A 14,349-nucleotide genomic window follows, 5' to 3' on the forward strand; every position below is an offset into this window, starting at 1 on the left:
CTATATATTTCTATAATTTTATCAGAAGTACTTTCCATGTGAATCTTCAAGTTTATCAGAAAATGTTTATAATTCCACTTTTAATCAACTTAGGAATACTTTTATGCCTGCCATTATTATATCTATATAAAATTTTCCGTGAGAATCTTCAATTCTAACATGTTTTCCTACACTTTTCTATAATTTTATCAGAAATATTTTCCACATAAATCTTCAATTCTATCATAAAAGGTTTTATCTCATATTTCAATTAATTTAGCAATCTTTTACATGTCTACCACTTTACTCCTTAATTTTCCATGAAAATTGTCAATTTTAACTTGTTTATCTGAAATATTTTTCATATGAATCCTTAATTTTATCACAAAGTGTTTTTATTTCCCTTTAGGTCCCTTTTCAATAAATGAACGAATTGAAATCAAAAAGAAAATAGAAAAAAATAACAAAAAAAAATGAGGATATCCTGACATCGTGAGTTTTGCAGGCAAATGGATGGAACTAGAAAACATCATCCTGAGTGAGGTAACACAGACCCAAATGACATGCATGGAATGTATTCACTAATAAGTGGATTTTAGCCAAAATAAAAAGTACCGAATACCCAAGATATAGTCCACAGAACTCAAAAAGATCAACAAGTTGAAGTGCTCAAGTGAGGATGCCTCAGTCCCACATGGGAAGGAGAAGTCAGTCACCAGTGGGGATGGATGGATTGACCCGGGAGGGAGGGTGGGACCTGGGAGGAAAAATGGCCAGGCCTGGGAAACTGGGAGGAGATGGTAACCTGATCACACCCTGGGGGAGGGAAAAGGATTGAAAATCTGAGAGCCAGTAGAAAGAATGGAAACAGGCAACCTCATGAGCTAGGAGGTTGGGGGGGACCCTCCAGAATGGAGCAGAGATGTGGGATGTGAAAAGACTCACAGGACTAAAAGGGAGGGACCTTAAATGAAATGTGTGACAGTAGGGAGAAGGAACTTATGGAGCCTACATTCAACAGGAAGATAGAACATCAAATGAGGGAGAGGGGGGGCCATCACATGGAATTGTGAAAGGTAACCTGTGTTCTGATTGAGATAGGCTTAAACTCCTGAGAATTTGTAGATAATTTTGGAAGGGACTGACAGTTGACCATGCTCACAGACACTAGGATCCTGATACAAGCCCTCAGCTCTCCATAATACTGTGCCCCTCATTCATGTAGGGCAGTGCTCCAAGCCACTGGTATTCTGTCTGGATTCAACCCCTACAGTCACCAGGCAACATCCAGGTATGCTCTTCCCCACAGTTACCTGGCAACAGTCAGGTAGACCCAGACCACTCTAAAAGGGATTTCTTGACCACTCCTCTCTCTCTTGCTCACTATTTCTATGCTCTTACTCCTTCCCCTCTCTCTTGAACCTTTGCTCCCCATCTCTCTGCTTTCTCTTGCCCCCCATCTCCATGTGGCCACGGCTGGCTTTTACTTCTCTACCTTCTCCCTTTCTCTATTTCTCTAAAATAAACCCTCTAAAACCATTGACTCCCTCTTCTCATCTAGACCCACTGTGCTGGAATATTGGAACAGGTCTTTCCCTAAAGAGCTATACCTCTAATCTCCCACTTAGGACTCCCAGTGTTCCCATCTGCTCTGCTTCCAACTCTAGCAGCACTCAGAGCAATCCCCATGGAATCCAGCTAGTACTCTCCCCTTCCCCTTTTCCCTTTGGCCCTGAGCCTGAAACTGCCCATGGGCACACACACTGTTCTCAGCTCTTCTGCAGCATTCAGCTGCATCTGGGTTACCCAAGCGTCTGAGAACTGGTCTTCCTCAGCCTCTGTGCAGGGAACCTGATCCAACTCTGGCAGATCCTGCAGGGATCTCAGACAGTCTTTTCCCATTCTAGGAGCTAGGTTCTGTGGCTTCTCACAGTCCAGTGCCTATCTGGTGGTTCCATGGGGTTCACACAAGTCAAACTTCCATGTCCCAATGCACCCAGTGGTCCAAGCTCTGGGCAGGACATGGGACCCCATTATTAACACACACCATCCTACAGTCATAACTCTGACCCATAATTGTTCCTGTCAAAAATAATTACAGCAATGGAAACAGAGAGAAGCCAGAGGAAAAGACAATCTAGTGAAAGGTCCAAAGTGTGTTACCCAGCTAAAGGGGAAGTCCCAAGGCCTAACACTATTACAGAGGCTATGGAGTGGTCACAAAAAGGGATTTAGCATGACAGCACTCTGGAAAATCCAAAAAGCTGTTGAAAGAGTTTGATGTTGATATATGCACCCAACCAGTGGACAGAAGCAGCTGACCTCCTGTTGTTGAATTAGGGAAGGTTGACTAAAGCTGAGGGCAACCCTGTAGGGGGACCAGCAGTCTCAATTAATCTAGACCCTGGGATCTCTCAAGCACTGGACCACCAAACAGGCAGCATATACCAGCTGATATGAAATGCCTAATACATATATAATAGAGGACTGCTGGGTCTGTGTTGAGATGACACATCTATCCCTCAAGAGACTGGAGGCCCCAAGAAGTTTAAAGACTAGGTGGGATGGGGGAGTGGAGAAATCCATGTGGAGACAGTGGGGAAGGGAGGATATATGGTATGTCGAACAGTCAGAGGGATGACGGAGGAACAGTCAGAAGGAGGATGGCAATTGGCAGGGTGGGGAATAAATAAATATGGAGTGTATAAAATTATCAATTTGCACATTTCATTGACCTGCTCTCTTTTGAATATGTGAGCAGTGTTATTTCTTATGTGCTATACAAATAGTTGAAGGTTAATTAGCAGAGTAACTGAATATAGTAATTCTGCCAGTCTCCTTCAGACAAAAAAAAACAAAACAAACAAAAAAAAAACTGGGAAGATTTATATTAGGTAAGTAGCAGGCCTTTATGAATATGTGACCATTAGGTTTTTTCATTTATTAAATGGGGAATTCAGAAAATGGATATGTTTAGTGTGGTCATAGCTTATGATTTGGGACCTGGGGTTGAAGCCTTAGATCCAGTAGTCTATTGCTAGGCTGAATTGTATGAACTTTAGTTTTTCCTTTTGTGAACAATGGGCATAATTTCTGCTTCTTGTGGCTACCATGAAATTGCACAGAAAAAGTGTGATTAAGTAGTAGCTGTTATTATTAACCCTGTGTTTTTTTGTGCAGTAGAAAAAAATAAAATAAAAAAAAATAAAAAGAGAAAATATATGTCAAGTCTTATAACATGTTAAAGTTTCTTTTTTAACTTTAACATCTTTTTTAACTCTTTTTTTTACATTTTTATTTATGTTTTTATTTATTTGATATATTCTTTATTTACATTTCAAATGATTTCACCTTTTCTGGCTCCCCACTCCCCAAAAGTCCCATAAGCCCTCTTTCCTCTCTCTGTTCCCCCATCTACCCCTTTCCACTTCCCTGTTCTGGTATTTCCCTATACTGCTGCACTGAGTCTTTCCAGAACAAGGGGTCACTCCTCCATTCTTCTTGGACATCATTTAAGATGGATTATGTCTTGGGTATTCAAAGTTTCTAGGCTAATATCTACTTATCAGTGAGTGCATACCATGATTGATCTTTTGAGACGGGGTTGCCTCACATAGTATGATGTTCTCCAGCTCCATCTATTTGTCTAAGAATTTCATGAATTCATTGTTTCTAATGGCTGAATAGTACTCCATTGTGTAAATATACCATACTTTTTGTATCCATTCCTCCGTTGAGGGACACGTGGATTCTTTCCAGCTTCTGCCTACTATAAATAGGGCTGCTATGAACATAGAGGAGCATGTGTACTTATTGTATTCTGGGGAATCCTTTGGGTATATGCCCAGGAGTGGTATAGCAGGCTCCTCCAGAAGTGTCAGTTTTGGATAAATAAGAAATCCAAGTTATTAATCAATGAAACAAACATAATTGTTATGTTAGATACTAGTTTATCTAATTACAGAATAAGCTTCATTTAGTTTCTTTAGATGCTTTCTAAATTAAGTAGATATTAGATAGGTAGAAATGAGCAAATCAGATATACCATAGATAGATAGATAGATAGATAGATAGATAGATAGATAGATAGATAGATAGATAGATAGATAGATAGATAGATTATCTTCAAGAGATAATCTGAATACCCTCAGAGATCTACAGACAATGGGACAGAAAGAAGTGTCATTAATAAATGTCTTTCTGACAATGAAGTGACTGCTCCTAGCAGCTTCTACTTCTATTTCTAGCACTGAAGAACCTCTTTATGATGTTTGCTTCAAATGTGGTCAGCTAGTCACAGTCCAAGAAAAAAAAAAAAAACACAAACAAATGAACAAGCAAAAAATCCCTTAAAAGGCAAAACAAAAACAGAGAAACAGTAAAACAAGAAAACAATCAAAAGTTGCCCATGCCTTAAGTACAGACAGAACATTGTCTACAAACTAGAAAATTGGGATGCATGGAAGTTGACTGCCAAGTTTACAAGGACAAGGTTGGTAACTCCTTCAAAATTCCTGCTTCATAATAAATTTGTCATATCCTGGGGTGTCTTAGTCAGGGATTATTCAGCTTGTACTTCCACATTGCTGTTCATCACCAAAGGAAGTCAGGACTTGAACTCAAGCAGGTCAGGAAGCAGGAGCTGAAGCAGTGGCCCTGGAGAGATATTATTTACTAGCTTGCTCAGCTTGCTTTCTTATAGAACTAAAGACTATCAGCTCACAGAGGGCACCAAGCACAATGTGTCCCCCCTCCATTGATGCCTAATTGAGAACATACGTTAGAGCTGAATTTCATGAAGGCCTTTCCTCTAGGCAGCCTCCTGTCTCTGTGATAACTCTAACTTGTGTCAAATTGACACACAAAACTAGCCCGAATATGGGCCATCAGGCCTGAGATGGATGTTCTCATGGTTCTGAGAAATTTGGGGCAATTTTTCAGGCAGTCAGCTGTCTCTGTCATTTCCATAGTTTTTGAAGCTCCTTGGTCTGCATGTCCTAAATACTCAGGTAATAATTTTCACTGTCAGGCCTCTGATGGTATTGAAGACTAGATAGGCATATTGCTACTATTAAACATATTGTTTAAGTTTGAAAAAATGGTTTATATCTAGGAAGATATTCCTAGGTTATAAATATAGTATTTGAGAGGAAAGGATTTAACAACTCTAAACTAATCAAATGTTACCTATAGGAAGGTTGCCTAAAATAATGCAGTGGACATTGTTAATGTAAATTTTATAATTGTCATTACTGTGAAAGTTTATTAATGGTAGGAAAGGAACGCTTTATGAGACTTAAATGGTAAAATGTTGGGAGATGATTTTGTGACCTGGATATTCAGATGTTTATTTCTTTTTTTTATTCGATATATATTTATTTACATTTCAAATGATTTCCTTTTCTGGCCCACCCCACTCCCCGAAAGTCCCATAAGCTCTCTTCCCTCCCCCTGTTCTCCCAACCACCCCTTCCCATTTCTCTGTTCTGGTTTTGCCCTATACTGCTTCACTGAGTCTTTCCAGAACAAGGGGCCACTCTTCCGTTCTTTTGATGTGTGGATTATGTTTTGGGTATTCCAGTTTTCTAGGTTAATATCCACTTATTAGTGAGTGCATACCATGATTGATCTTTTGAGACTGGGTTACCTCACTTAGTATGATGTTCTGCAGCTCCATCCATTTGCCTAAGAATTTCATGAATTCATTTTTTCTAATGGCTGAATAGTACACCATTGTGTATACATATCACATTTTTTTGCATCCATTCTTCTGTTGAGGAATACCTGGGTTCTTTCCAGCTTCTGGCTATTATAAATAGGGCTGTTATGAACATAGTGGAGCATGTATTCTTATTACATGCTGGGGAATCCTCTGGGTATATGCCCAGCAGTAGTATAGCAGGATCTACCGGAAGTGAGGTGCCCAGTTTTTTGAGGAACCGCCAGACTGATTTCCAGAGTGGTTGTACCAATTTGGAACCCCACCAGCAGTGGAGGAGTGTTCCTCTTTCTCCACATCCTCTCCAACAACTGGTGTCTCCTGAAATTTTAATCTTAGCCATTCTGACAGGTGTAAGGTGAAATCTCAGGGTTGTTTTGATTTGCATTTTCCTAATGACAAATAAATTTGAGCATTTTTAAGATGCTTCTCTGCCACCTGAAGTACTTCATTTGAAAATTCTTTGTTTAAATCTGTACCCCATTTTTAATAGGGTTATTTGGTTTTCTGGGGTCTAACTTCTTGAGTTCTTTGTATATATTGGATATTAGCCTTCTACATGATGTAGGGTTGGTGGAGATCTTTTCCCAATTTGTGGGTTGCCGATTTGTCCTTTTGATGGTGTCCTTTGCCTTACAGAAACTTTGTAATTTTATGAGGTCCCATTTGTCAATTCTTGATCTTAGAGCATACGCTATTGGTGATCTGTTCAGAAAATTTCACCCTGTACCAATGTGCTCAAGGGTCTTTCCTCAGTTTCTTTTCTATTAGCTTCAGAGTGTCTGGCTTTATGTGGAGGTCCTTGATCCATTTGGAGTTGAGCTTCGTACAAGGAGACAAGGATGGATCAATTCCCATTCTTCTTCATGCTGACCTCCAGTTGAACCAGCACCATTTGTTGAAATGGCTTTTTTCCACTGGATGTTTTCAGCCCCTTTGTCGGGGATCAAGTGGCCATAGGTGTGTCGGTTCATTTCTGGATCTTCAATCCTGTTCCATTGATCTGCTTGTTTGTCACTGTACAAATACCATGCCATTTTTAAAACTATTGCTCTGTAGTATTGCTTGAGGATAGGGATACTGATTCCTCCAGAATTTCTTTTGTTGTTGAGAATAGTTTTAGCTATCCTGGTTTTTTTTTTTTTTTTTTTATTCCAGATGAATTTGAGAATTGTTCTTTCTAACACTATGAAGAATTGAGTTGGGATTTTGGTGGGTATTGCGCTGAATCTGTATGTTGCTTTTGGCAAAATGGCCATTTTAACTACATTAATCCTGCTGATCCATGAGCATAGGAGGTTTTTCTGTTTTTTGAGGTCTTCTTTCATTTCCTACTTCAGAGTCTTGAAGTTCTTGTCATACAGATCTTTAACATGTTTGGTAAGAGTCACCCCAAGGTACTTTACACTGTTTGTGGCTATTGTGAAGGGTGTCATTTCCCTAATTTCTTTCTCAGCCTGCTTATCCTTTGAGTATAGGAAGGCTACTGATTTGCTTGAGTTGATTTTATAACCAGACACTTTGCTGAAGTTGTTTATCAGCTGTAGGAGTTCTCTAGTGGAGTTTTTTGGGTCACTTAGGTAGACTATCATATCATCTGCAAATATTGATAGTTTTGCTTCTTCCTTTCCAATTTGTATCCCTTTGACCTCCTTATGTTGTCTAATTGCTCAAGCTAGTAACTCCAGTACAATATTGAAAAGATAAGGAGAAAGGGGGCAGCCTTGTCTAGTCCCTGATTTTAGAGGGATTGCTTCAAGTTTCTCTCCATTTAGTTTGATGCTGGCTACTGGTTTGCTGTATATTGCTTTTACTTTGTTTAGGTATGGGCCTTGAATTCCTGTTCTGTCCAAGACATTAAGCATGAAAGGATGCTGAATTTTGTCAAATGCATTTTCAGCATCCAATGAAATGACCATGTGGTTTTTTTTCTTTGAGTTTGTTTATATAGTGGATTGCATTGACAGATTTCCATATACTGAACCAACCCTGCATCCCTGGGATAACCCCTACTTGATCATGGTGGATGATCGTTTTTTATGTGTTCTTGGATTCGGTTGGCAAGAATTTTATTGAGTATTTTTGCATCAATGTTCATAAGGGAAATTGGTCTGAGGTTCTCTTTCTTTGTTGGATCTATGTGTGATTTTAGTCTCAGTGTAATTGTGGTTTCATAAAGGAATTGGGTAGTGTTCCTTCTGTTTCTATTTTGTGGAATAGTTTGAAGAGTATTGGTGTAGGTCTTCTTTGAAGGTCTGATATGATTCTGCACTGAAACCATCTGGTCCTGTGCTTTTTTTGGTTGGAAGACTTTCTATGACCCCTTCTATTTCTTTAGGGGTTATGGGACTGTTTGGATGATCTATTTAGTCCTGATTTAATTTTGATATTTGGTATCTGTCTAGGAAATTGCCCATTTCTTAAAGATTCTCCAGTTGTGTTGAGCATAGGCTTTTGTAGTAGGACCTGATGATTTTTTGGATTTCCTCAGTTTCTGTTGTTTTATCCCCCTTTTCATTTCTAATTTTGTTAATTTGGATACTTTCTCAGTGTCCTTTGGTCAGTCTGGCTAAAGGTTTATCTATCTTGTTGATTTTCTTAAAGAACCAGCTCCTGGATTTGTTTATTCTTTGTATAGTTCTCTTTGTTTCCACTTGATAAATTTCAGCCCTGAGTTTGCTGATTACCTGTCTTCTACTCCTCCTGGGTGAATTGGCTTCTTTTTTCCAGGGCTTTCAGGTATGTCGTTAAGCTGCTAGTGTATGCTCTCTCCATTTTCTTTTTGGAGGCGTTCAGGGCTATGTGTTTTCTTCTTAGCACTGCTTTCATTGTGTCCCAAAGATTTGGGTATGTTGTGTCTTCATTTTCATTAAATTCTAAAAAGTCTCTGATTTCTTTCTTTCTTTATTCTTTGGCCAAGGTGTCATTGAGTAGAGTATTGTTCAGCCTCCATGTGTATGTGGGATTTCTGTTGTTTTTGTTGCTATTGAAAACCAGTCTTATTCCATAGTGATCTGATAGGAGGCATGGGATTATTTTGATCTTCTTATATCTGTTGAGGTCTGTCTTGTGACCAATTATATGGTTGATTTTGGAGAAGGTATCATGACGTGCTGAGAAAAATGTATATTCTTTTGTTTTAGAGTGAATTGTTCTATAAATATCTATCAAATCCAATTGGTCCAAAACTTCAATTAGTTTTACTGTGTCCCTGTTTAGTTTCTGTTTTCCTCATTTGTCCATTGAGGAGAGTGGAGTGTTGAAGTCATCCACAATTATTGTTTTAGATAAAATATGTGCTTTGAGCTTTAGTAAAGGTTTTTTTTTTTTTTTTTTTTTTTTTTTTTTTTTTTTTTTTTTTTTTTTACGAATGAGGGTTCCCTTGCATTTGATGCATAGGTTTTCATAATTGAAAGTTCTTCTTGGTGGATTTTTCCTTTGACCAGCAAGAACTGTCCTTTTGTGGCTCTTTTGATGACTTTAGGTTGAAAGTCAATTTTATCTGATATTAGAATGGCTACTCCTGCTTGTTTCCCGAGACCACTGACTTGAAAAATTGTCTTCCAATCTTTTACTCTAAGGTAGTTTTTGTCTTTGTCTCTGAGGTGTCTCCTGTATGCAGCAAAATGTAGGGTCCTGTTTCCTCTTCCAGTCTGTTAGTGTATGTCTTTTCATTGGGGAATTGAGACCATTAATGTTAAAAGATAATAAGGAATAGTGATTATTACTTCCTGTCATTTTTGATGTTATTTTTATATTTGAGTGATTATCTTCTTTGGGTTTGATGAAAGAAGGTTACTATTTTGCTTTTTCCAGGGTGTAGTTTCCCTCCTTGTATTGGTGTTTTCCTCCTATTATTCTTTGCAGAGCTGGGATTGTGGAAAGATATTGTAGAAATTTGGTTTTGTCATGGAATATCTTGGTTTCTCCATCTATGGTGAATGAGAGTTTTGCTGGGTACAGTAGTCTTGGCTCTCATTTGTGTTCTCTTAGAGTCTGCATGAGATCTGCCCAGGATCTTCTAGCTTTCATGGTCTCTGGTGAGAAGTCTGGTGTGATTCTGATAGGTCTTCCTTTATATGTTACTTGGACTTTTTCTCTTCCTGCCTTTAATATTCTTTCTTTGTGTAGTGCATTTGGGGTTTTGATTATTATGTGATGGGAGGTATTTCTGCTCAGGTCCAGTCTGTTTGGAGTTCGGTAGGCTTCTTGTGTATTCATGTGCATCTCTCTCTTAAGTTGAGAAAGTTTTCTTCCATAATTTTTTGAAGATATTTGCTGGTCCTTTCAGTTGTAAATCTTCACTCTCATCTATACCTATAATCCTTAGGTTTGGTCTTCTCATTGTGTCCTGGATTTCCTGGATGTTCTGGGATACAAGCTTTTTGCTTTTTGCATGTTCTTTGACTGTAGAGTCAATGGTTTCTATGGTATCTTCGGCATCTGAGATTCTTTCTTCCATCTCTTGTATTCTGTTGTTGATATTTGCATCTATGGCCCCTGATTTCTTCTCAAGGTTTTCTATCTCCCAAGTTGTCTCCCCTTGTGATTTCTTAGTTGTTTCTACTTCTGTTTTTAGATCCAGGATGGTTTTGCTCTATCCCATCATTTGTTTGTTTGTGTTTTCCTTTCATTCTTTAAGAGATTTTTGTGTTTCATCTTTCATGACTTCTGACTGTTGACTCAAGTTCTCCTGCATTTCTTTAAATTTGTTTGTGTGTGTGTGTGTGTGTGTGTGTTTGTGTGTTTCTTCTTCATTGGCTTCTATCTCTTTATCCTTAGTCTCCTGAATTTCTTTAAGTGATTTTTGTGTTTCCATTATATGGGTTTCTGCCTTATTCATGTTCCCCTCTATTTCTTTAAGAGATTCATTTATGGTTTTTTTGTGCGTTCTTCTAGCAGCATCCACTGCTGATGGTCCTTCCTCTGGACCTGTGGACCGGCTTATTTTTAAGCCAAGATATCTGGTTGTCTTCCAGACTATTGCATTGTCAACCATGTCTGTTCTTTGTGTTCTCTAAAAATTATTTTCCATCATCTCTGACTGGTTAATTAAAGATCTGATCAGCTAAGTATCTGTGCAGAAGAGTATATGGCAGATCTTCTGATACTGGACAGAGTTTCCAAGAAAGACATGAAAGAGAATGGAGAAGGACTACCATGGGAAGAAGGAGTGAAGAAACCATGTGGGGAGAACAAGAGTAATTCTCCATGAGTTTGTTATGATTGAACAGCTTGGGGGCACACATGGACCAGAGCAAACCTGGACAAGCTTGAAAATAATAGGGCATTTTTTTTCTGATTACTACCTATCTAGTCATGTTTGAATAGCTCAAAACTTACACAACTGAGTCTATTACTGTTTTAATAAAAATTCTTGGTCTCTTTGTCTCTTTTTGAGAATCTTAAATAGGCTATATTATGTAGAAAATGCCTGTTATTTATGTGGGTGCACAGGGACATTTGAAATCTCCCAAACTGCTATTGCACAACTTCATTAAACAACATGCATATTTTAATGCACACATATATAGTCTCTTACATTTGAATGCTAGGTCACTAGTGAGAGTTACTGCATGTAAGGGATTTGGTGGTTGGCCTTGTGTCAGTACCTATGACCTGGTTAGATGAAGTGTCACTGAGGGTGAGCATCGAGGATACAAAATTTAAAGCAAGATCAAGTGTCTCCTCTTGTTGCATGATGATTAGGATTTGGAACTCTCAATTCATTCCAGAGCACTTTACCTATAGCTGTCCAATGCAACCACCATGCTGATTATGGATTAAACCTCTAAAACTGTAAGCAAGTCCAGATTCATGCTTTCCTGTATAAGAGTTGCCATCTTCATGGTGTCTCTTCAAACCTATAGAACATTTTTTTAAGACATGTACCATAACTGTTTTCTCCTTGGAATTCAAAAGAAATTCTGAAATCCAAAAATTAGAAAAAAAAAACATTTTTTGGTTGTAGGTGTTTTGCTTTAATTTTTGTTTGTTTTGTTTTTATGAGGAAGCTGTCCATGTGATATTATCTGAAAAGGAGAATCTAGAAAGTTACAGAAATACACAATGAGTATCATCAGTGAAAATATATTTCTGATATCAGTCTCCAAACCATAAGTCCTTTAAAACATCCAGATAGCTGTATAGTGTGGTTGTACCTACATTTGTGAGTTTAACCCCAGTAATCCTTCATATCATACATAAAAGTCCAGATTTAATATTTACCCAGAAAGTCTGTGGCTTTGTTTGGAATCCTCTTGCCTAAAATTTTTTCCTTCTCTTTGTTTGCCTTGAAAATTGTTGAGTGAAATAAAGAATCTATCAGAAAATGTGGAGCCAATCCCCTTCCTGTCTTTGACATACCAGCCCTCATCCTTGTATATAGTTTGGCCAGCAGAGAACACAAATCTGCATTGATGAGCAGCACTTGGTTGGATCCTTAAGTACTACCAAAGGATATAAGGACCAAAACATTTTGGAAACTGAGAAGAAAATAACCTTAGTAAGTTGAAAATCCTAGTCTCTAACTCACAACAGTAAATCATTTCAATAGCTTGAATCCTTCTGAAGGAAAGAGAATGAAGGAAAAATTATAGTTATCAATTAAAGAGAGGCATATGAGGATATTCCTGGTTTTCCCAAGTAGTTCTTCACATAGACCTGAACAATCAACATAAACAGAGCTGTAGGATTTCCCACCACATCACAAGTGCAGGATGTATCTCTGATCACAAAAATCCAGGATGGTTCCATTACAGGTCAAAGGTGAATGACAAACACAAATAAGCAGTAACCTTGCTAAAAATAGCAAGTGAAAGTAGGATTCTCTGGTTGTTGGAGCTTCGATAATAATTCTCAGATGTCCAGAAAAGAACAACTGTCAGAAGGCTATATTGTTTGTTCTCTTGTGTCCTGGCTGTCTTTGTGGATTCAGATTGCTGTGGATAGTGTAGTGGCTATTCCTGTTTGTCAACTGTGGTTGACAATATCTGGAATGAACTACGATCTAGAATTGGAAGGCTCAACTGTGATCCTAATTTGGAGGCTGGGAGATACATGTTTCTGACCTGGATCTTGGCATGGAAATACTGATGCATAATGGCTATAAATCCCAGAAGATTAAGACAGGGAAATATCTGAGTTCAAGATCATCTGGGACAAAACAACACCTCTGAGTTCATCATCATCTGGGATAAAGTAAATCCCAGATCCAAGCATGTTAGCACACACCATTAATCTGGGCCACACCTTCGGATGGCTCCCCACATAAGGACATTGGAAAAAAAGATTTGCTCTATCTTCTTTGCCTGCTTGACCTGTGGGTCTGAGCAAGTTACAGATCTTCAGACTTCCATTCACAGCTGCTGCTGACCATTGTTGAGGATTTAGACTACAGACTGTACATATTCAGCAAATTCCCTTACTTTATAGAGACTGCCCATAATTTCTGTGACTCCAGAGAACCCTGTCTAATACAGGAGGGTTTGAGGAGGGTAAACGAAGAAGGGGGACTACATTTGAAATATAAATAAATAAAATAACCAATAAAAATCCAAGAAAAAAGATAGAAAAAACAATCTTAAAAACCAAAGAAACAGGAAAAAAAAGATTACTTAGTGAGGCATTTAGGTTAACTCTTCTTGAGATCAGGCACTGTTATAGGGTTCCCATAACCAGTTGGATGAGCCCATGTATGAACTCATATAGGAAAGAGTTACTAGATATTGTGGGGAAGAAAAAAACAAAGAAAACAAATTGTAGCTGATTTTCAATACTTTATTTTTTGATACTTTATGGAGTCTTCTTCTATTTTTGGCAACTGTTTTTTCTTTGTTTGTTTATTTATTTTTTTGTTTCTTTACTCACTCAGCACTCTAACAATAGAAGAGAAAAAAGATAGAGACAGGGAAAAGGAAGAGACAGGGAGAAAGGAGGGGGAAAGGGAGAGGGAGAGACACTGGGTCTATTTTATTTTTTATTTTTTCTTCTTTCATCTTTGAGCAATAAAATTAACAAATTATGACAAATCTCAGTGAGTGACTAATATTACAGACCAAAAAACATAACCATCACCCAACCCTGCCTAAGAAGGTGACTGAATTCTAAATGTCACAAAACTGCAAAACCTATTTGCAGCTGGCAAAATCACCACCCTTCTAGATGATGAAGGGAATGATATTCTGTTTATGTGGCACAGCAGAATCACACAAGGCATTAAATGAAAGCAGATTCTTATAATATTTCTCTATGTTTTAAAGAAACTAAAATTTTCAAATTCTCTTGACAATTAAGTTGAGAGAAAAATATGAGATATTTCAGAGAGAATCTTGGAACTCTAAAAGGAGAATGTGAGGGTAGGTATGATTAAGATATACTCTGCACTTCTATAAAAAAAATATAATTTTTTGTGGCGAGCCCCTGACCAGCAGGGGAAGAAGACCACCGACACGGATCCTTCTCTGATCACACTTTATTGGAGCCTACTTGGTTGAGGGAGAGCTGGAGGCGAGGGGTGAGAGAGGAGGCAAGGGAGCGGCTTATATTGGCAGGGCAGGATGTTTCTACTATAGATAAGCTAGTCAAGCTGGGATAGGTTGATTGCTGTTGCTGGGCAGACTCGTGTTGGGACATGGGCCAAAATGAAGGTG

At 38.3% G+C, this 14,349-nt stretch overlaps 1 non-coding gene across 1 annotated transcript; it reads left to right on the top strand.

Moving 5' to 3' along the window:
• Window positions 1-2,697: 2,697 nt before the first annotated feature.
• On the top strand, window positions 2,698-2,829 carry LOC127679522 (small nucleolar RNA SNORA19). The gene has a single exon (XR_007976824.1). It is a non-coding gene; the product is annotated as a small nucleolar RNA SNORA19 (small nucleolar RNA).
• The last annotated feature ends 11,520 nt before the right edge of the window (window positions 2,830-14,349 follow it).

The sequence above is a fragment of the Apodemus sylvaticus genome, chromosome 2 (assembly GCF_947179515.1).
Source record: "Apodemus sylvaticus chromosome 2, mApoSyl1.1, whole genome shotgun sequence".
In the NCBI taxonomy this organism is placed as follows: domain Eukaryota; kingdom Metazoa; phylum Chordata; class Mammalia; order Rodentia; family Muridae; genus Apodemus; species Apodemus sylvaticus.